General features: G+C 44.5%; 1 protein-coding gene across 1 annotated transcript in view; it reads left to right on the top strand.

Moving 5' to 3' along the window:
• Window positions 1–336: 336 nt before the first annotated feature.
• LOC119657852 overlaps window positions 337–24764 on the top strand; it is a 181611-nt gene continuing 157183 nt past the window's right edge. The window contains exon 1 of the mRNA XM_038064975.1: window positions 337–1193. The gene's annotated coding sequence lies outside the window, so the exon portion shown is untranslated. The remainder of the gene's footprint in view (window positions 1194–24764) is intronic.

Raw genomic sequence — 24764 nt, 5'->3', positions numbered from 1 at the left:
CAAATCGACCCAAAAATTGCATTGCGTGGGAAGTGTGTTATCCTATTGCCAAAACATTTACAATATTCTCCGAAAAAGATAGAGTAAATTGCGGATCAATAATAGTAGATAATACTATGCAGTGGATTGCTTATCATGGCTCGGCGGCATTGGGCGTCTCCAATTAGTTGTCTCGCGGAATCGATGTGAATTGGTGTCCATATCAGCTCCGCGTTGGTCATCGTCATCTTTATTACAAAATCAGAGTCTCTGAACCTCTTATCTTAGCTGGGGCTTCGTAATATTGTGCTCTATACGAAATAAAGCTGATAATTCATGTTCTGGCGTGTCGATGTGCATCTGAACTAATCGGGGGCGATTTTCCCAGTAGAAAACTATTTCGATAGCGAAGAATTGCTTTCTTGTATGTTGCAGCGGTGCCCGTGTTTGCACTATCGATTTCCATTCACTCGACTCTGGGATGGTAACGCTGCACTATCTCACCTGGCCAGGTGAGTGTAAAAGCAATCAGCAGGTCGACAAAGGTAACTGGATTTGAGTCTCACCGGGCGATCGTGAGACATTCAGTCGCTTCGTCAGTTGGGTACCTGGTCGGTTGTTGGGTCGCAGCTGTTCGCCACCGTCTACCTTTCGCGTCGCGGTTTTCGTCAGCCGATCGCGGGTAACTGTTAGATACTTTTCACCTGGATTGCACAGGTACAGATACACGGCATATCAGCCAGCGCAGTGCAACTCTGTGAAGTGCGGATTCAATTTTTCGACTCTTCGATATCAACCCGTTGCCGTTGAATAAAAAAGGTCACGGTTACCGATTCCGTGAAACTTTTCCACTTGAGCCTACTTCCGGGGAAACTTGGTGTGAGTCGACTTTCCCATCGTTCGTTGTCGTGATAATTGTGCACGTCGTTGTTGCGATTGCTTTTTGATTGTTTTTTTTTGGCAACAGGTAAAACTCCGTTAATTGATCTACATAAATCAGTGGTGCAGTGAGTGATCGCGAAAGGTGAAGAGAATTGAGAAAATTCAATGAAAAGTGCCCTCGTCGTGGAAAGTTCACCTCCAAGTGTATGAAGAAGAAAATTCCAATTTTTCAGCCTAACGAAATTAGCGAAATTTCACTGCGATCACAGGATTAATTGCGGAGCTGCTGTGGAGATCTCACGCTCCGGAATGCGAATTCCGGATCGATCCAGGTTGGTTACAGATCCCTTGTGGGTTTACCATGCAATTGCATGAATTAATGAATGAGTGCATGCCGAACCGACAACATGGACTGCCTTGAAGTGGTTTTGTTGTTCTTCTCTTCTCTTGAAAATAAAGACCTGCAGTCTGCGACGGTCCCTGTGTTGGCTGTACCTTGGCGAAACACCTTTCAGTTTGTTTGTGTGCTTGTTGGTTTGTTGTCTGGTGGCCGTTGAACACGGGTCTCACCATGCGGAAAGAAAAAGTCTGCAGGGCTTCCGAGCATTAGGTCGGCGAACCACCATTGCAACTGCTGATCTCATTTTTGAAAAAGGTCGTCTCAGCAAAAAATTGTAGATAATGCAATCGCCTTTCTGATAAGTTTAACTGGTTCGCTGGTTTGATCTTGGGTTCTGGGAAGGGGTGCTCTACAAGCTTTGTTCATTCATTATCGATAATATTGAAACTGAAGCTAAATTTTATCAACAATAAAATAAAAAAATTGGGCATGGAGTCATCGGTACAAGCCTTACCAACTGAATTATACGTTCTTGACGCTAATTTTGACCATACATTGACCCCCGATTTGATGATTTGGGTTTAGAAATGGAATAACAGCCAATCTTTCTCGCATTCATCTGTTGTTATGGAAAACGTGGGCAAGAATACCATATCCATGAGTTTAAAATTCTGGCTCGAAACGAACACGAATTGACTTTAGATCCAACTGCAACTGCTACCTTCTTCGTTAGAATACTTTCGAAGTTCATTGCTGAATTTAACAACCGCCGCAGATACAGGCTCAGATTGCCACGCTCCGCTACTTTTGAGGGGTAATTTCCGCATCATGGTAACTTACTCCTCAGTAAAATATGGTCTGTTAGAATTTAACCAGAATTCCCGTGTTTTATTAGAACAAAATAACGCTTAGCGGAAACTGGCTGACTACCAGTCAAAGAAAATTTCCTTTATTAAATTCTTTCTAGTGTTTCGTAGTGCTGAGTAATGGTTCTTTATCTTGAATCACGCTTTATTATACAAATTTGTCACAAGGTAAGGTTGCATTTTGTACAGTAGTTAACAAAATAGCAAAAGCAAGCGATATAATCCCGCAGGTTCTCAATAATATTGCAGTCCGAGGATTATGGAGAGGTTTCGAGTATCTTCGGATAATTTACCTCTACAAGATTTGTGTTTTCACGCTTTTGCGAGTGTTTTGGTCCTAGTCTTGGCATATCTTGAATGTTTGACAAATACCTAATTTCTTTGCGCTGGTAGCAGGTTGGACGCTACGTTCCTGTCAAAAAAAATACAGTCGAACTTGATTAATTCGAAATTAAGGGGATCAATGACAAATTTCGAATTAACCAAAATTCGAATTATCCAAAATTCAAATTATCGAAATCGAAAGCAGGTACTTAAAGAAAACAATGGCTCCCAGCTTATTTGATGCAGTGCTTTCAAAAAAATTGATGTTGCCGTAGTACAAAAACTATTTACGATATCAAAACAGTTTGAATGCTATTTTAAAGAAAAGTTTGTTATTTAATTAGAAAGTTTTTATTTTTCTACACAGAACAGGGTAACAGCTAGGGAACGTGAGAACCAAAAAAGTACAATATTTTAGGTCACAATTTATTTGATACAATTTCAAATTATTGTTAAAAAAAATGTACGGTAATAATTAATATTCAGTTGGATCTCCCTTCGTTTTAATAACAGCCTAGAGCTTGTTTGGCATTGTGTTTATCACCTTTTGTGTGAAGTCAGGAGTAAGTTTTTGCCATTCTACCAGTAGTCTTCTTATATCAGGAGACTCTACCGGTGGTGATTTAACATGCGGGCGGTCGCAAATTGGCTAAATTTATATCGGACTTGCGGTTCGGATCATTATGTCGGTAGAAACGGAAATCTTCCCATACGCCCAGTTTTTCGGCAGTTTGCAGTAATCTTTTTTAGTATATCGAGGTACTGCATTTTGTTCATTGTTCCCTCAATAGAAGCCAAACTACCAACTCCGGCTGCGGACCTACAGGCTCAAACCCCCAGATGACCACCTTTATCTTTCACAGTTGTCTTGAGGTTCTCTTTATTCAGGTCAGCATTTGCTTTGTGCCATACAAAAGACATCCCACCGAGCCGAAAATTTGACCTCTCCATTTATTTATGTGCTCCCCGGCTGCGGACACTGGGTAAACCATTTTTTGGGGACCTCAGTGAGATTTCTAGTTACAGGGTCGGAGAGCTGCTTTCCTTCGTGAATGCTACGGGCTGGCTCTGAAGATCCGAGCCAGCTGGACTCCGCTTCCCTGTTCCTATAACAACAGACACGATCTTAGGAGTTTGTGGCATCAAAACGGCGCACCAAAGCGCTAATTAGGCTCCTCGGAGCGGCCATTGATACCTACCTACCTACCAGTTCACGCTGCTCCATTGATGTACGACGGCTCATTTTAGAGTGTTTGCCGCTGAAGATGCTCATAGAATTCTCTCTCGCCTGAACAGGTACTTTCGAGTTTTGACTAACTGTGACACGCAAAACTACTCAAGAAATTTAATATTTCTGGTACTCTTACCGCCGTTAAATGAGAGTGAAGCCAAAGGACACTTTGGTGGGGATTGAAAATGTTCAACCCCATCTCTGAAAGGGGTAAGAAGTCTATGGAGAGGGAGGTCCTTCCTCTTCAGCCCCGATAAAAAATTGTGGTGACCGAATGCTGTAGTTTTCTGATTGGTCTCTGCTCTTGGTTTTTCATTTTTAAGGTTTTGTGTAAACACCACCACACAGCGCGGGATTGAAGGCTAGCACAGAGGCATGCAAGCATGTGTCCAAAGAACACTTCGATGGAGTTTTAGAATTTACGGTCAGACCTTCATGGTCAATTTGAACACTTTGCTTTTAGGTATTGGGGTTAGCTCTTCTCTCTATCACTACCTTGACCACCGTTTATGCTCATTATTGTCATTACAAGTTCGAAAAGAGTAAACCATATTCCGTTGCTGAAGTCGTTGCCGTTGAATCCTTCTGGTCCGAGGCCTGGTTGGCCCTGGTTGCGCGGCAAAAGATAATGCCAGTAGGGGTTGCGGGCCCCTCGCTGGTAGGTGACAATATACTCGCTACGACCGTCATTGGCGTTATCTAGCAGGCACCGCGGGGAGCTGGCGGTTCGGTTTTGCCTGCCTTAATAAAAAAAAACCGATACCCATTCCACCCATCCATGATTTTGCGCACTTGCTTACGAACTGACCTCGAATCTAACCAAGACGTATCACTAAACCCTTGTCGCTCCGGAAGACATTCCGAATGCAGCTATCTGCACACCTCAGTTCACCAGGATGACTTTCGGCTTGTGCAGCGATGCGCAGACTTTCCACAGGTTCATTCATTTCATTTGTTTCGTTTATATAGATGATGTTTTGGTCGCTTCTCGAGTGGATTTTTCAACGTCTCCTTCAGACCGGACTTGTCCTAAACGTTGAAAAATGCAGATTTCTACAGAAGAAAGCAAAATTTCTCGGCCACTTAATAACTCCTGACGATATCCAACTTGACCAAGACAAGGTTGAAGCGATTAAGAGCTTTCCCCTGCCAACCACGGTGAAGGATCTGCGATGGTTTTTGGGAATGTTAAACTTCTATGAAACGACGATAGGCCGCTCATCATCAAGCGATCCTTAACACCTTCTTCTCTGGGCCCAATACCAAAGACTCCTCCGAGGTTGTGTGGTCTGCTGAGGTCGTCCATGCGTTTGAGACAGTCAAACAATAGCTTGTTGATGCAACATTGCTGGCATTTCCTCAGCCAGACGCACCCCTAGCTGTGTTAGTCTAGTCTATGCTTCAGATACAACGGTAGGCGCCACTCTTCACCAACGGGTGAATCAAATCTGCCAACCGTTGAGGTTTTTTTTGGAACAACTCAACACAGCTCAACGTAACTACAGCGCTTACAATCGTGAGCTACCCGTCGTGTACCTAGCTATAAATATAAATACTTCAGTTTCTCGTTTTATGGTAGGTCGTTTACTGTGTTCTGGGACTACAAGCCCCTTATTTTCGCGCTTAGACAAAAGCCCGACAAAGCATCCTCTTGCCAATTTCGTCAATTGAGTTATATTAGCTAATTTACTTCTGATATCAAACACGTGTCTGGAAAAAACAATGTTATTGCAGACGCTTTGTCGCAAATCTCGGAGGTCAGAGTCCCTGTCGCGTCGATTATACGGTAATCGCCGAGGCACAAAAGGACGACGCAGAGCTTCAGAGCTTAAAGGCCAACTCCAAATACAAATTAAATGGGTCTCCTATTTTCGGCTCAAGCTTCTATTTACTCTGGGAGACTTTAGATAAGGGATCCTGGCCATCCATTCCGGCCGATTTTCACAGGGAAGTATTCCACGCATTACATGATCTTGCGCATCCAGACATCAGGACGATGAACCGGTTAGTCACTGAAAAATACTTCTGGCCGTCCATGAACAAGGACGTAAACTCGTGGGCCAAACAGTGCATGTTGTACCAGAAGCGTAAGGTCAATAAGCACATACGAAAGGAAGTAGGGGTCTTCCCTAGGTCAACCATCCATCTCCCTATCATCGCTCTTTTGCGTGACTCGCATGGATTCAAGTATTGGCTCACAATCATCGACAGGTTTATGAGGTGGCCTGAAGCATTACCTCTGTCTGACATTACGGCACAATCATGTGCCGAGGCCCTCTGTCTAGAGTGGATTCCGCGTTTTGCTGTTCAAGCCGTAATCACGACGGATCAGAGAATGCAATTCGAATTTACTCTTTTCGCGGAGATAGGTATGATCCTTGGCTTTAATTAAAAGCGTATCTTTCAGCAAACAGTTCTCCAAAGGGGCGTTATGGCCTGAGACGATAACAAATGTAGAAATTCGCTCGCGGATTGGTCAGATTCTCCTGAGCCTGTTTATTAGAAGGTGAAAGTCGCAGTATTGTTGATTGTTAAACCATGTATGGCATTATCCCAGAATAGTCGACGTGTGGGCCACCTTAGTGCTACGTGATGCAAAATAGTGCAGGAAAAGTAAAGGCTTCTTAGAAAGCCGTGGAGGATGCTGAAATATATTGGCAAGTATCGATAGCGATGGTGCGGACTTATGGCAGAGGCACTACGCTGCATATTGGGGGGGGGGCATACAGCGCATCAAGCCATGGTTATTTCGGCCGGCCTTTTGGTCGCTTACTATTGACTTCGACGTTCAGACCAATCTTGGCAAGTCAATTCTCGTTAGCTCGAATTACGTGACCACACCATCGAAGACGTCTCTCTCGCAGTTTTTCCACGATCGGTGCAACCCCATACCGATCGCGGATATCCTCATTTCGGATGTGGTCAAAACATGTCACGCCACTAGTCCAACGTAACATTTTCGTCTCCATTACCGCAAGACGCCGTTCATTGTCTTTTATAGTCGGCCAATACTCAGAACTATAGAGAGCGACAGAATGGACGGAATTACGGCAAATTTTAGATTTGAGATGTTCGCTGATACGTTGATCACAAAGAACACCAGTTGAGGAATGCCACTTCATCCAGGTTGTGTTAATTCGTAAAGCAATTTCATTACGAAGTTCTGGCTGATAACATTGACCCGGGATATTTAAAACGCTCAGTTCTGGGCAGATTACTACCATTGACAGAACTGAGCAATTTAATTATCTCGAGTCAATGCTATCAGTCAATGGAGAACTGCGTTATAGTGCACGTGAATCTTTGCTTTTGTTTTGAGTAAAGGCCTACAAATAAGTTCTGTCGGTTTTTTTTTTTTAATTTGAAGCTTTATTGTGAAAAATTGGTTATACATTCATTGTTCAAAGTATTGCCCATGGTTAGCCACAACTTTCTTCCATCTTTCAGGCAATTCATAGATACCATGGCGCCAAAAATTGGCCGGCTTGGCCACTATCCACTCATCGAGCCATTTTTTGAGTTCGTCGTAATTGGAGAAGTGCTGGTCAGCCAGGCCATGCTGCAACTACCGGAACAAATAATAATCAGAAGGAGCAATGTCTGGAGAGTACGGCGGGTGGGGTTGGACTTCCCATTTCAACGTTTCTAGATATGTTTTAACAGGCTGTGCAACATGTGGACGAGCATTGTCATGTTGCAAAATAACTTTATCATGGCTGGTATTGCGGCCGTTTTTTTTTTGAGTTCGCGGCTCAAACGCATCATTTGACGTCGGTAGAGTTTGCCCGTGATCGTTTCGTTCGGTTTTAGCAGCTCATAGTATACCACACCCAGCTGGTCCCACCATATACACAGCATGATCTTCTCACCATGAATATTCGCTTTGGCCGTCGATGATGAGGCATGGCCGGGGTATCCCCACGTTGCCCAACGCTTGGGATTATCGTAATGGATCCACTTTTCATCGCCAGTAACTATTCGATACGGAAAACCCTTCCTTTCTTGTCGTTGGAGCAATTGTTCGCACGTGAAAAAACGGCGTTCGAAGTCTCTTGGCTTCAGTTCATACGACCATTCGGATCATTCCCATTGTTTTTAAACGGTGGGAAATGGCTTGCTGAGTGACTCCAAGTGTTTTTCCGAGTTCTTCTTGCGTTTGCGATGGATCTTGGTCGAGCAATGTCTCTAATTCTTCATCTTCAAAAATTGTTGGCCGTCCGGCACGCTCTTCGTCTTCCAAGTCAAAATTGCCACTTTTAAACCGTCCAAACCACCTCTGACACGTTCGCTCAGATAGGGCATGGTCACCATAAACTTCCACCAAAATGCGATGACTTTCGGTTGCTTTTTTCTTCATATTGAAATAATGAAGTAGAACTCCCCGCAAAAACACATTATTTAGTACAAAATTAGCCATTTTCGTTGATGAAAAAAGTATTGTTGTTTACACTTCAATTAAATAATTTATACTGACATTTGTGCCTATTGACAGTAGCTTTCCGATGAATGTTTGGAAATGTCGATCAATGGAATAAAAAACAAGCTACGCCATCTATTGTGAAAACCAACAGAACTTATTTGTAGGCCCCCCCTCCCATTAATCAGCTTCTAAATTCAACTAATTAGCATGAAAAGATACATAAACTGCGAAACTTTTACACCTCTGCTGTTAATTCTTGAGTTTACTGCTCACCATAAACGAGTTTATTTCATTGAAGCATTGCAACATAGTCCAGTGAGCCGATCTGTGAATGCAAGTAGTTCGGCGCTATTGGGTTCGAACCAATAACGAAGACGAGATGCAAGAAGGTACCCGAAGAAATTTACCTGTGTGTTACCTGCATAAGAAGCAGCAGCTGCAAATTTTACTTAGAAGCCGCAACCAACTGGAAATAACAACGGCAGCGAAAAAATAGAGAACAACAAACTGAGAAACGGATCAGTGTTCATGAAGATTAGGACAATGGATGCAAACTCCGAACGTGGAACAAAGAAATGAATTTCTTGAAAGGTAACCTGGCCAAGCCGGAGTCTTGGTCGATTTGTTGCGGGTCTATTACATGGTTTACTTCATACATACATATATGCTTAAATGAGTGTTCACGTTGGTGGGCTTGGGCTGTATTTATACCTGCAAGGTATCAACAAGGTACTTAGAAATGAGTACGTACATGGACGTAGCCTTCCATGACCAGCGTATTATCTGCCGCGCCGGTACGGTTGCCTACTCACATTTTAAAGGTAACCGGTAGTGGAGTGGCGGCAGGCAAAGTGTAACCTTCTTTCCATCAACCAACCGAACACCAAACCGGCCAGCAAAACATCACCTCCGTGGATTGCTTGCTTCACTCTCGAGGTACTGCGTTTGCTGCTTCATGGCTCTCCGTTGCCACTGAAAATCCATACCATGTCCGTAACTAGTTTAGATTGCATTCACTGGAGACGATCTGGAAAGCTGGTCCATGCATAACAACATTGAAGTACCGTAGCCTCTCAAAGATAACTTGGAAAAACTTAATCAAGTGGCAAAAGATACTACAGGTTCGTGCATTGTGAGATTGTTTCCCAGTAGATAAAATCTAAAGATATTGAAGTTAGGATCATTCAATATCTGAGCTCCTTTTCTGCTCTCAAAATGATTGATTCGGGACTAAGAGCTTAAGAATTAGTGATACGTTTTGTTTCTCTGGTTTAACTGAAATATCTAAAATCTTTTCGTGCATAATTGGCAAGTCATCGCACCCGGGGACAGCAAGTTTAATGAACTATTTAACAAATTCAAATTCACCTTACAATATTTGCGTTATGTCAACCGATCCGATACCTCAACTAGTTCTTCACTAGCACACTTAATAGCACAGGTTGAAGAAGTCGAACCGGTTTCGATGAAAAAAAAGTAGAAGTCTCTCAAGAAAAGTGCGTGTAGTTTATGGAATACATCTTTTGTCTTTTATCTCCTCGTCAACATCTTGGTTATTTATATTGCATATGGACAGCCCCTACAATCGCCTAGAGAAATGGTAGCAATACCTATGGGAAGAGGAGTTTGCAGGTACGCTTGGCAGGTAAAGAGTGCGCTGATTAGGATGTTAGCAAGCCTTTTCCCTGAGATATGAGTATATCCAGAACTCAATACAATATTTTTGTTCATTAGAGTAGAGTGGGGTCAAATAGGTCGGTTTTTTAGAGAGCTCGTCCGATGGTGTTTTTGCACTGATTTCGAAGTGTAAGCATGCGTTGGAAAGGTAACACATTTGACAACATTTTGGCTACGACTCCCGGGTCGTAAAAATTGGGAAAACAGCAAAATTTTCGGATTTCGGTGGGTAATAGCGGGGTGGGATCATTGGTTCATACCAAAGAGGCTTCACTCCAGGCAAATCAGCAACAGATCAGATTTTCCCTCTGCGGCAAGCGATGGAAAAACTGTTGGAATATGGACAACAGTTGCACCATCTATTTATCGACTTTAAAGCCGCCTATGATAGCATAGCCAGGATTAAACTGTACCTGGCCATGAGAGAATTCGGTATTCCGACGAAATTAATAAGACTGACTAGACTGACCCTGACCAATGTGCGAGGCCAGATAAAAGCAGCAGGATCACTCTCAAGACCATTCGACATCAACAACGGTCTACGACAAAGGTATGCCCTATCATGCGTCCTCTTTAATCTGGCCCTCGAGAAAGTGATCCGTGATGCTGAGGTAAATGCGAGAGGTACGATCCTCTTTAAGTCCACCCAACTACTGGTCTATGCTGACGATATCGACATCATGGGAAGAACTACCCGAGACGTACAAACTGCCTTCATCCAGATTGAGCAGGCGGCGACTAGGGCGAGATCTTGGGCTGCACATCAATGAAGGCAAGACAAAATATATGGTGGCAATGTCTGGACCGAAAACCAACCAACCAACAACTGGTCAAACGGGAAGAATAAAGATAAGAGAATACAACTTGGAGGCCGTTGATAATTTATCCTATCTAGGGTCGAAAATCACAACCGATAACAGCTACGATGATGAAATCCGCGCACGGTTGTTGTCAGCCAACAGAGCCTATTTCAGCTTACAAAGACTGTTCCGCTCGAAACGTCTCACCATAGGGTCAAAGCAATTACTGTTCAAGACAATGATCTTGCAAGTCCTTATATGTTCCTCGGAAACTTGGGTTCTTAGCAAGAAAAATTGCGAACTTTTGGCCGCGTTCGAGAGGAGAATCCTCCGAAAAATGTTTGGCTCCCTACATGAGTATGGACGATTCCATAGCTTACACAATGACGAAATTTATGAGCGATATCATGACCGTCCGGTTGTGGGTGAGGATGATCCAGCTTGGAAAGTTTATAAGGGCAATATCTACGATAGAAAAAGAAGACGAGGCAGACCCTGCCTAAGATGGAGCGATGCCGTGGGTCAGGACGCCAGACAGCTTTTAGGGATATCGAATTTGTGGACCTCAGTGCAAAACCGGGATGTCTGGAGTTCCTTATTAAGGCAGACCTAGACCAGATACCGGTTGTTGCGCCGTTGATAATGATGATGATGAGATGTACCTTATCGCTTCCTCTATGTCTTCCTTGTCTATAAAAGAATCTAGATCCCGTTTTTCAAGGGTAGGTGTCGTTCAAAGCTGGGAACTGCTGCTTTTATCCCCAGAATGCTCTCGACTGTTTCAGAACCATTTTATTCTTTTGAGTCCTAGATTGAAATTCGGCGTAAGTATGCTAACGGTTTGAATTCACTAGAAAGATATGATATCCCCCTTCTTGCTACTCCAAGCATGTCGAAGGACTTGCACAGGAGGCCTGCCTTCTTTCAGCTTGATGAAAAGAGCCTATGATCATGGAATGGTTAAGAAAATGAACATTTTTTTGTGAGGGTATTCTATCTTTTTTGTATTCTCTTTATATGTGTCATTGGAAAATGGAAATGGACGATCCCATCCAGAAAGTCTATAAGGGCAATATCTACGGTAGAAAAAGAAGACGAGACGGACCCTGCCTAAGATGGAGCGATGGCGTAGGTCAGGATGCCAGACAGCTTTTAGGGATATCGAATTGGTGGATCTCGGCGCGAAACCGGGATGTCTGGAGTTCCTTATTAAGGCATTAAGGATCGGATGCCGGTTGTTCCGGCGTTGATGATGATGATGAATGGCTTGTTGGAACAGGGAAGCGGCCCAGATTCACGAAGTGCAATAGTTTTCACGCTACTATGCCGGGGAAAAAAATTGAAAATTTCCACCAGCCAGGAAATCTGCCAAATTGTTGGATATCGTTGGGCGATGGCTTGTTAGAACGGGGAGGCGGCTCAGATTCACGAAATGCAAGAGTTTTCACGCTAGAATGCCGGGAACGCGAGATATCGTATAAAATCTGTGGTCGGGCAACCAGGCTAAAACCGCGAAAAATTTAAAATTTCCACGATCCCGGGTCGTAGAAATTGGGAAAAATGCAAAATTTACGGATTTCGGTGGTTGATGGCTTGTTCGCCAGATTCATGAAATGCAAGAGTTTTCATTCTACGATGCCGGGAACGCGAGAATTTGTGGACCTTGCTGAAACTCCGAAAAATTGAAGATTTCCACCACCCTTGTCGTAAAAATTGAAAAAAATGCAAAATCGTCAGATTTCGATGGGCGATGGCTTGTTGAAGCAAGGAGGCGGCTCAGATTTCCGAAATGCAAGAGTTTTCACACTACATGCCGGAGACGTGAGATATCGCCAAAATTCTGTGGTCAGAGGACCCGGCTAAAACCGCGAAAAATTGAAAATTTCCACGACCCCCGGGTCGTAAAAATTGGCAAAAAAGTAAAATTGTGGGATTTCGGTGGAACGGGGAGACGGCCCAGATTCACGAAATGCAAGAGTTTCCATGCTACGATGCCGGGGACGCGAGATATCGTCTAAAACTGTGGTCAGAGGACCCGGCTAAAACTGCAAAAAATTGAAAATTTCCACGCCCTCGGGTCGTGAAAATTGGGCAAAATGCAAAATCGTCGGATTTCGGTGGTCGATGTCTTGTTCGAACGGGGAGGCAGTCCAGATTCATAAAATGTAAGAGTTTTCACGCTACGATGCCGGAGACGCGAGATATTTCCTAAAACCTGTGGATAGAGGACCGGACCAAAACCGCGAAAAATTGAGAATTTCCACTACCCTCGGGGACCGAAAATTGGGAAAAAAGTAAAATTTTCGCATTTCAGTGCTCGATGGCTTGTTGGAACGGGGAAACGGCCCAGATTCATGAAATGCAAGAGTTTTCATGCTACGATGGCGGAGACGCGAGATATCGCCAAATTTCTGTGGTCAGAGGACCCGGCTAAAACCGAGGAAAATTGAAAATTTCTAGGACCCCCGGTTCGTAAAAATTGGGAAAAATGTAAAATTTTCGGATTTCGGTGGGCGATGGCTTGTTGGAACGTGGAGGCGGCTCAGATTCACGAAATGTAAGCGTTTTCACAATACGATGTCGGCGACGCGAGATATCGCGGAAAATCTGTGGTCAAAGGACCCGGCTAAAAACGCGGAAAATTGAAAATTTCCACGACCCGCGTTTCATAAAAATTGGGAAAAATGCAAAATCGTCGGATTTTGGAGGCGGCACAGATTCAGGAAATGCAAAAAATTTCACTCTACGATCCCAGGAATGCGAAATATTGCCGAAAATCCGCAATCCGAGGACCTGGTGAAAATCAAGGAAAATTAAAAATTTCCACGACTCCGGGTCGTAAATATTGGGAAAACTGCAAAATTTTCGGAAGTCAGCGAGTATTGGCTTGTTGGAACGGGGTAACGACCCAGATTCACGAAATGCAAGAGTTTTCACGTTACGATGCTGGGAACGCGAGATATCGCGGAGAAACTGTGGTCAGAGGACCCGGCTAAAACCGCGAGAAATTGAGAATTCCCACGAGCCCGGGGACTGAAAATTGGGAAAAACCCATAATTTTCGCATTTCGGTGGTCGATGGCTAGTTCGAACGAGGAGGCGCCCCAGATTCACGAAATGCAAGGGTTTTAACGCTACGATACCGACGACGCGAAATATCGCGGAAAATCTGTGGGCAGAGGACCCGGCTAAAGCCGCGAAAGATTTCCACCATCTTCGGGTCGTAAAAATTGAGAAAAATTCAAAATTTTCGGATTTCGGTGGGCGATGGCTTGTTCAAACGGGGAGACAACCCAGATTCATGAAATGCAAGAGTTTTCATGCTACGATGCCGGGAATGCGAGATATCGCGGAAAATCTGTGATCAAAGGACCTGGCAAAAACCGCGACAAAATGAAAATTTCCAATTGGGAAAAATGTAAAATTTTCGGATTTCGGTGGACGATGGCTTGTCGGAATGGGGATGTGGCTCAGATTTACGAAATGCAAGAGTCTTCACGCTACGATGCTGGGGAGGCGAGATATTGCCTAAAATCTGTAGTCAGAGGACCTGGATAAAACCGGATGAAATTGAAAATTTCCACGACCCGCGGGTCGTAAAAATTGGAAAAAATGCAAAATTTTCAGATTTTTTTGGGGGGGGGGGGGGTGGCTTATTCGAACGCGCTTCGTGAAGGTCCGCCCGCTCCATCAAAATGCTCGGTTGACACGTTCTTGCACGCCTCTGTGCTAGCAGGCCCGGGAATATGGGGAGAAGGGTCCTTTGAGCGCTTTGATCCCTCACGTGCCATTTGTACAAAATTAACGTCTGTTGCATTACCACGGGCTTGGGCTGCACAATGCTCTTGGTGGTCAGTTCCTTACCGTCCACGTTCTCCTTGTTGAAGCGCTCCAGGTTCTCCTTGTGCTTTTTATTGTTCAAGTGATTGTCGTGGGCATTTTGTGAGGAAATTGTTTCCGACTAGCGTTACTACAAAGGGTCGATTCTTGGAAAACTTCGATATCAAGAGCTCTTTGTTGGGTGTGGGAAGAACGTGTCGCTAGTCTGTCATCCCGACCCGTTTGCTACTCCTCTTGCATTGGCAGTGCCATGTAGTAAAAATTTGTCCTGGAATTTTGCTTCTGTATAAGTGAAGGGGGTGCCATTGTCACATTCGTACCGCGTTCGTCATCTTTAATTCTATGAATGATATCAGAAGTGAGAAAGAGCGAATATTGGAGACGGCCAGGCACAACCTCACGCTACATACCTCAGCTTCTTCCTCGCTACAAGAGAATCAAGAAGAGACAGTTCTTAAGAGCTCGGACGGCACAACCTTTCAGCCTCCAGCCGACAAGGCCCGTATTCCAGAGACTTAGGAGACGCTCCCTTGCGAGACGTAAAGTCCCAAAACACCACACAAGACGAAGGTGACAAGACACTCTCTTCCTCTCCACCGACATCTGAGAGGCTTCCCTTGTGAGGTGTACACCTTACCCTTTTAAACAAAACGGAACACACCAGAATCACTCTACTTTCGTAGTATACTACAAGGAAGGGATGGGAAAACTCTACTATACAAGGTGGGAAAGGAAATTGAGTCTTAGGAACACTTGCTTCCGGAGGAAAAGGCGTGAAACCTAAAACTAGAAATGTAAAGGCAAGTGTGCATGGAGCCTAGCCGGGAACAATGTTGAGAATCTACTGATTCTCTATCCGACACCACCAAACGAAGTTGTCAGGCTGTCTTCCACTGATTCAGAAAACCTGTAAATAGGAAATTAGGCCTGAATCCTAGAAATGTTGGGCCCCACGTTGGGCGCCATTTGTAATGTACCTAGGGGAAATCGGATGATCAATCACGGTCAATTTCGCCAACTTTTTAGATTTCTGGGGGGTTTCTGGGCCACTCATGATGGTCGTTTGGTGATCCAATTTCCCCTAGGTTCATTACAGTAGTTCTCCACCGTGAATCCAATACATACCAGTACATGCCACCCACCTATTGTACCCCCATACTTGTTAGACCCCATTCTACTCTACTGTATAGTCACATTTCCTATCCGCAAACATCAATCATTAACATTTTTTGTAACAAATTTTCCCATGTTTGCCTGAGACCTCCAGATTCAATCAAATTTGAATCAAACTTTGGAGATATCATCTCTTCTGACTCATTTTTGGACCTTCTGAAAGGTTTTTAACTTTCCACACTCATCGTGCGAATTAGAGACAAGGAGCCCAAGCCACTCATTCTCTAAGTTGTTGTACAAGCTGTGAAAAGTCCTTGAAATATTTTTAGCGGGGTCAAGATACATATGAGAAGTCAATATAGTTTTGATGAAATTCATGGCGAGAAGATTAATTTTGGATCATTAGCAACGGTCATTGGCGTTACCCGTATTAGCGAAAGGTGAGGTTACGAAATTGTTTTTTTTTTTCTTTTTTTGGTTTTTAATTGTCTGAAAAGGTAGACACAAATCTGGGAAGGTAAAAGATACACTAAATGTCATTATCTACAGTTTTATATAATACAACTTCTGCCAAAGAATTTTCGAGCCTGCATTTTTTCTGGTCGGTACATAGAATGTTGCAGGCTATATAGTATCTACGTTCTATAACAAAGGAGTATCCAGACAGCCCAACAAATGGCTGAGATGATTCATCAAGTTGTCAGTAAATAACGAAACCATTTTATGCACCTTCTCCTTTTCTTTCAGTTTTCTTATTTAATTTTTCCCTTTTTTCCTCAAGATCTCGGGAAGTCGGTGTTCAAAACCTGTTGCCACTTTGGTAGGTCCAACGGTCAGCCTGTTCAATTTACTCAGTCAATGTTATTGTATTTGTTGTTGTTATTATTGCCTTTGGTCGTTATTTTATGCCTGCGGTCTTAATCGTATCTTTTTTCTTTTCGGTAACGACGAAGATGATTCACCTCTGAACGTGTTTTTAATTTATAGAGATTCACATCGTTTGGTAAAAGTCTGAATCATAAGAGCAATTAAGGCGCCATGCTGTCGTTAATTTATAAAAAAAATAGTGGTTTCAGCAAAATGATTGCAGATGCTCAGTTGGAAAATAATAATAGAAAAGATGATGAGGTTTTTAGTTTGAGCTGTATGAATTTTACTATTTCTTTAATCCATGGTGTTCGACTTATGCTGTGGTTTTATAATTACACGGAAAGAAAGAAAAAGCTAATGATAAGGCAATTTTCATATTGTCCATTAAGATTCATAAAAAAATATAAATATTTATACGTAAAAGGACCAAGAATCTCATATATTGGTGTCTGGATTGCACTTCCTTTTTGCAGTGCTGTATATACACATATGCAGTTCCGAGGACTTGTTTATGGTTAGATCGAGTTCGACTGCATGCGACTTTAAACTCCTCCTCACCCATGTTGGTTATTACTTTGTGCTGGCCAGGCTCGGAAATGTGGGGGGGGGGAGCTTTGAGCTCTCCGATTCCTCACGTGTCATTCCACAAAATTCACGTGTCCTTTCCGATGCGTGTGTCCGCACCGGATCCTGGAAAATAAACATAAACACGGGGATTCGCGTGCCCCTAGCGAAATACCAAAACTCTAAACCTGAAGATAAAAATAAAACAATCTCGGGAAATCGGAAGCTAAACGCTCCAGGTATGAAAGGTTTTGTGTATTTCTTATGTAAGAATATTGGCCCAAGGTTTCACCTGAAGATTCCGTCCAGGAGCCTGCCGACTTTTTAAACAAGTCGGAATACCGGAAGCTCGCGCTTCGGGTATAAAGGTTTTGTGTTCAAGAGACGCACATTTTTCTGTCCGTATATAGCTACAAATCCAACATAATCCTTCATATTTTTCCAAACTACGAGACATACGTACATATTAGAGCCATAGATATCACGCTCACCCTAAACAAACAAACTGCCTATTACCTACTGTACACATATATGCACGTATCTAAATTTATCGTACTCATATTTCCGATTTACGTCTTATATCTATCTGAATTAGGCACTACCCGCAAAGTTCATTAGCACGCATATATTATATACCTACATACACACATGTCTGGTTGACAAATAACTAAAAAACTAAAACAAAATGCCGGGTAAATTTCTAAACTGTGGAAATATATTATTATTAACTTTATTTGTGCAGATATCGGAACCGGATATATTTTGAGGCCTAGATTTCGTAGAGATGCACCACTGTGATTTTTTTCAGATTTTTCGGTTGGATAAGTTCTGAGAACGAGACCTGTTACACTTTTTGTGGGTCATATTTTCAACCCTCACTCCCCTATGTTTCATCTAATATCAAATATTGAACCAGATTCGAAAAGTACTAATTGAGACCTTTCATTTGATACCCTACTTGGCTACATTCTGTGAAAAAAAAATTTGCACTCTCCATTCACATGTACGGGGAGCGCCCCCTTAAACTTAACACAAGATGGCGCCACTTACTGCATGTAAAGGGATCACCAGATTACATACTCTCACCAATTTTCGTGACAATCGGTATAGCCGTTTCCGAATAAACCGGGTGTGACAGACAGACAGACAGACAGACAGACAGACGGACAGACGGACAGACGGACAGACGGACAGACGGACAGACAGACACCGTCGAAAGGAGCATGCCTATAGGGAAGCTCGCAAGAACCTCAAGCTCGCCATCCAGCGGAGTAAGAGGGAATGTTTTAAGGGGCTCTGTTCGGAAGTGGACATAAATCCGTGGGGTAGCGCCTATAAAATCGTGACAGGACGATTCAGAGGCCGATCGTCTCCGCAGATCACGTGCCCTATGCTCTTGTTGAAAATAATCCAGGGGTTATTTCCCCAGGAAGAGGGGGGTGCTGACACCTTCCAGCGCCCCCTGAATGTGACGCCGATTCCACCAGTCACCAGGGACGAGCTGCTAGAAATCTGCAGTCGAATAGGCGACAGTAAAACCCCGGGTCTTGACGGCATACCGAATAAGGCTCTCAAACTTGCCGTCAAAAGTAGACCGGATATGTTCGCGGAGCTGTTTGAAACGAGCATGTCGGAGGGTATTTTTCCTGCACCATGGAAGCGGCAGAAGCTGGTACTGTTGCCTAAGGCTGGCAAACCTCCAGGTGAACCGTCCTCCTATAGACCCATATGTCTTCTAGACACTATGGGGAAAATGTTGGAGCGGGCCATTTATAATAGATTACTTCCAGTCGTCGAGAGCCAAGGGGGCCTTTCAGATAGGCAGTATGGGTTCCGTAAAGCCAGATCAACCATCGATGCCATCAAAATGGTTACTGGCTTGGCCGAAAATGCAATTCACGGAAGGGGTTGTACCAGCAAATATTGCGTGGTGGTGACCCTAGATGTGAGGAATGCATTTAACTCGGCCAATTGGAACCTTATACGAAAGTCTCTGGTGACGATTGATGTTCCCACTTACCTCGCCGCTATTATCGATAGCTACTTGAAAGAGCGGACACTCTGGTATGATACCGATGACGGATCCAAAGAGTACGTTGTCTCCGCGGGTGTCCCCTAGGGCTCTGTACTGGGCCCACTACTGTGGAACATCATGTATAATGATGTGCTCAACTTTCCGGTTCCGGAGGAGGCTACGGTGGTGGGTTACGCCGATGATATAGCACTGGTTGTGGTTGCAAAGCATCTCGAGGATGCTGAGTTGTACTCAAGCGAAGCAATCAGTGTTATTAAGGCTTGGTTAGAGAGTGCTGGACTGGCACTCGCGGAGGAAAAGACGGAAGCGGTCCTCATCACTATGCGCCGCAAAAGAAATTACGCCTGCATTAGAATTGGGAATCGTATCATCACTTCCAAGTCGGCCATCAAATACTTGGGGCTGATGATAGACGGAGGACTTAATTTTAAGCAGCACATAGAGCATACTTGTAAACGAGCATCCACCACGAGTATTTCTCTGGCAAGGATGATGCCGAACGTAGGAGGCCCGCGGCATACTTGCAGGATGCTCATAGCCAGGGTGGTGAGCTCTATCATGCTGTATGCAGTCCCAGTTTGGAGAAAAGCACTGCAGGTTTTAGGCAATACACATAAACTGAGTGCGGTCTACAGAAGAACATCCCCCCAGGACCGTCTCAGACGATGCAGCGTTCGTCATCTCGGGAATGATGCCGATTGACATCCTGGCAACCGAAATGATGAACATTTATAACACCAGGTCCATCTCTCCCTTATCGCAGGTGAAAAAAGCCGAAAGGGAGAGATCCATAAGCAGGTGGCAACAGCGATGGGACCAGTCAGAAAAGGGTCGTTGGACTTACAGGTTGATCCCTTCCATCGGGGAGTGGCTGGAGAGAAAGCATGGGGAGATCAATTATAATCTCACCCAGTTTCTCACCGGCCATGGAGGATACCGTTAATACCTGTACAGGTTTAAATTGGACACCTCGCCTAATTGCCCAAACTGCGGGGTCCCAGAGGACCCGGCGCACGTTTTCTTCCAGTGTCCTAGGTTCGTGGAAGAAAGGAGGAACCTGGAGGAAACTCTAGGTGAAGGGCTATCACCGGAAAATTTTGTCCGAAGAATGGTAGCCTGTCAGGAAGACTGGGATGCGATCAATTCCATGATCGCTGTAATCCAGGAAAAACTGCGAAAAACAGAAGAAGTGAAGAAGACGCGGCTACGTACCCCGCGGGTAGACGGAAGGAGACCTAGCTAAAGTAAGCTAACTCCGCTCCGTGATGTAATACCTAAAGGTGGTCCCACGGGGTAGGGGGGGAGTCGGTGGTGGTTTTAGTGGGTAAAAATCCCACACTCTGGCGTGCCCAGGCCAGAGTCTTTTGAAGATTTCCACCTCCTCAAAAAAAAAAAAAAAAAAGACACCGTCTCGATTCTAATAAGGTTTTGTTTTACACAAAACCTTAAAAAGAATGGATTCCTCTGTTCCTTAGGCAGAATCTTACTGAGTCTGGTGCTTTTGATGTTCTAACAATAGTCGAACCAAGACCGTCTCTTAGCGGTCTTGATGGTCGACTTGTACTTCTTTAGGCAGTCTATGTATGGCTGCCAATATTTATGTCTGTAGCAGATATTGAAGATTTCCCTTGTCAGCTTCTTGAGGCCGGAGAAATCTTCATTCCAACACGGTGGCAGTGTCCTCCTGCGGCATTTAGCAGGGCATAGGCTTTAAAGGCGGTATCGAATGCCTCTTCCAGAGCCCCTTCGACCTCCGACTTAAGTTCGTTTGTAGTGCCAATCTTTCCAATTTGCGCACTGAAGAGTTTGTTCTTAATTACTTGACCCAACTTCTTGAAGTCGATCCTCCTGGGGACTCTGAAGGGTTTGAAGACCTCTGCGGCGAGATCTAGACTGAAAAGTATTTAATTGTGATCTTAGAAGGACCTCTGGTCAGACACTCTCCAGTCCTTCACCCTAAGAATCCCATTGTCGGTTATTAGGGTGATATCTAGGACCTTCTCCCAACCGTTATAGTTCTCCGAGCTAGAGAAATGCAAGGTTAGGCCCCTGTTATACGACGATTTGTTTGTAGCAATAGTAAAATTACAGAATGACTCACCTCTCTCGTTGATTTCCAAGCTGTCCCGAAGCCTTGCATTGGCAGCGTAGCCTATCAATAGGCTTTTTGTTGCTATTGTGCTCGTCAAATGCTGTAGTTCTTCTGGCGGAGCTGATTATTCGTGAGCCATGTAAGTCGAGGAAATATACATGTTTTTCGCCCCCCCCTTGCTCCAGTTTGACCACGACTAGGTTACTGAAATTCAGGTCCGGATACAGAAAAGCATGCAGACTCTTCTTCGCGAGGATATACGCTAGATCTATCCTGATCAGTGTCTCCTGTGCTGTGGAATAAATTGAAGTATTCGCTGTGGAGCCCTTAGGTTCGGTCGGCTCCGACTCAAGGCTCCTGTAATAGTGCGATACCGATGTTTTCCTCTGGGAGGAAGACAAGCTGTAAATTTATTTGCGTTACCCTCAGCATGATTTGCTTGCTTGGGGGGTTCGTCAGTCCCCGTCGGACGGTCGATCCTCATCTTCCCCAACAGCTCGTTGGTAGCGTCGATTGGATCCAGGTCATCGTCGTTGCGTTCCTGACTCCGAACCGCACTTTATAGTCGACCTTTTCAAGTGCCTCCAGGCACTTTCCTTTCATACGAATCAGAAAAGGTTAGCTGTTTGTCTGGGGTTCGCAGTCGTCCATGCGAATTCTGGAATTTTGAAGGCGCAGGGATTGGACGAGCATGTCCTTATGTGGGTTTTCGGCAACCAGATACGAGTGACAGGTCTCCTGGGAATCTTGTCGTAGGGGATGATTTTGAGTTTTACGACCTCCCAGGCGTCGCTGGTCTTAGCAATGCACAAACCAAGAAAGTTTCCTCGCAAGCTATAACGTGGAACCCATGGAGCACGGAGTTTGCTTTTGTCGTCCAGGCGTTGCTCAATGACCATTTCCGACAGTCTGGCCTCAATACTGGTTTACTTTTCTGGCGCTAGTCCGTCGCTTGCGGAATTACCATCCGCCACCGCCACACGTGAGTGGCTCCTGGCCACGTCGCTGAAGGGTTTCGCAGTTTGTGGCTCGTCGGCTGGCTGTTGCTGTGGGTTTCGCTTTCTGCTCGTTTGCCAAACGTTTGCTGTTATATTCCGCAAAAATCGCATGGTATTTAGCGGGGTCTCACGAGTAGTCCGGGAAGAATGTCCACTCTGGCTAGCTCGACCACAGGGTAAGGGTCTTATTTGAAACTGAAGGTGCCCAAGGTATTCAGAGTTCGCGTACTAAATACCAGGCTCCCCATGGCCACGCAGCCCTCGGTGTATGCTGTTCTACCTTGGTTTTTGGTCTTATTAGCACCTTCTCTAGTGCCCGGCCCTAAAGACTTTTGGCCGGCCCGAAGACGGTTTCCAGCGGCCACTGCGAGGAGGTCGTGTGAGAACTTGCCAGATTATGCCATTTTAACATGAAGCGTAATCAGACCAGGCCGCTAACGCATAGGAGTAATGGTTTCTGAGGTATAAGGTGTGAGAGGCAGATAGACACACGGACGGAGAGACAGACAGTTAACCGATTTTAATAAGATTTTGTTTCACACAAAACCTTAATAAGGGTTTATTTTATACAAAACTTAAAAAAAAGACGGCTCGACCATGCGGATCACATCTTCGATTAATGTTTCCCCTGCCTAAGATGTATTGTGAGGTGCGGCCTCTGCGCTTGCCACTTTATCTTGACATCCTCAGGCCATGATATTGGAGAATGTCCCTTATAATCAGTATGAGCCTTGCGGTTAAGGGGAAGGAGGGAAGGAGGGAGTCCTCAAATTGAAGAGATTGACCGGATGCTGGCTTTTGAAGTTATGAAGAAATCGTAAAGTGCCTGGTTTTCGTCAGTCAACTTTGTGGTGACACCTGGTAAACTGCGGTTTTGCCTTAATGCGCGTAAGGTGAACAGTGTCATCGTGAAGGATGTTTATTTTCTACCTCTTATCTAATTTTCAAACAGCTACGACGGTTTCTTGCGATTCAGCGATTTGTGGCAAATTACGCTTCGCTGACTGCACCGTTTACAGACATGTTTCAGAAGAATCGCCAGTTTTGATGGAGTGAGGAAGACATCTCGGACTTCGACGCTCTGAAAACGAGTTTCTCTTTGGCTTCGGGCTTGCCCAATCCCGACTTCTCCAAACATTTTGCCATATATTGTGACGCAATTCAACATGGCACAGAAGCGGTGCTGATGCAGAAGACAGAGGAGGGAAATGAAGGTATATGTCGAAGAAGCTGGGGACTGGGCAAATTTAGAGCATACGTTGAAGGCACAACATTCGAGTGGTAACTGACTACGCTTCGCTCAAATGGCTGATGAACCAGTCAGACCTTCACGGTAGACTCGCCGGATGTTCATTGAAGCTTAAAGGATACTTGTTCATCATCAAACACAGGAAGGGCTCACAACATATGGTGCCGGATTCTCTATCTTCCATGTATTCGCCAGTGGAGGTAGATGTTTCGGAGAAAAATGGAAACATCGCAGACGTGGATTTCGATTCGTTACATTTTCGGACTATTTGCGACTGATCGAACGCATTACGGAGAATTCCAACAAACTCCCTGATCTGTAGGTATGCGATAGATTGATATACAAGCGAACCAATCATGCTTCAGGAGATGAGCTGCAAGAACAATCGGCTTGGAAGCTCTGGATTCCGTCGGCTGACACTACGTAGATATATGAATTGATCGATGTCTTCGATGCTTTGTTCATTAAGCCAGCTAGGGAGATTGCGATGACATTTCAGAATGAGAACCTTGGTTTTGATGGTGTTTATATTCAATCCAACTCTACGTGCTTCTCTTTCAAAATCCAGAGCAATGTAACCAATTTGATGCCATCTATGGTTGATATTGCTGTGCAGATCCTGTGCTATCGATCTGAAAGGCTTCCTTGGCTCTCAATAGCCGGGAGCAACCTATTATAGATTACGCGCTTTAACATTTTCCCCATAGTGTGTAGGAGACATATGGGTCTCTAGGAAGGTCGCTCATCTGGAGGTTTACCAACCTTAGACAACAGCTTCTGTCATTTCCACGCTGAAGGAAATATTCCCTCGGGCATGAACGTTTTCAAGTGTGATCACGCTTCAATGACCATACAATAACGATCTGGACTTCACGGCGAGCTTATGTGCTCTGTTCGATATGCCACCTGGAGCTTTGTTGTTGCCTCTTCTGCAACAGATCTCCAACAGCTGGTCTGTGGTCATTGCAGGAATTGCCGTCATATTTAAAGTTTTCTGAAATGTCTCAGTGCCCCTCTCTTGCTGGGGGAATAACCCCTGGATAATTTTCGACAAGAGAGTGTGGGGAATGTAATCTGTGGAGATGACCGTCGTCTAAGCCATCCCACCACAATTCTATAGGCGCTCCCCCAGGGGTTTGCATCTGTTCCGAGCAGAGCTCCTTGCAAATAACCTCTTACTCCGCTGGATGACAACATTGAGGTTTTTGCGGGCTTCCTTATAATCATGCTCTTTTTGCCCCTGATCAATTTTATCTACAGCCCCCTGAGCCGTTCGTCTGGCTCGGTGGTAGGCCGATCGAAGACTATCCAATTCACTATTCTACCAGTAGTTGGGTTTTCTACTGGGAAATTTGCATTTTCTTGGCATGGACGCGTCACATGCCTTTGCGATGCATTGTGTCACCTGGGAAGCTCTTTCCGTGGTACCGTCTGCCTTAGTGGGGTGGTCTAGCCATATTTCGAGGAAAGTTTCCTTATCCAATG

Source organism: Hermetia illucens, chromosome 5 (genome assembly GCF_905115235.1).
Source record: "Hermetia illucens chromosome 5, iHerIll2.2.curated.20191125, whole genome shotgun sequence".
Classification (NCBI taxonomy): Eukaryota; Metazoa; Arthropoda; class Insecta; order Diptera; family Stratiomyidae; genus Hermetia; species Hermetia illucens.
This window is presented reverse-complemented; position numbering and strand designations above follow the sequence as displayed.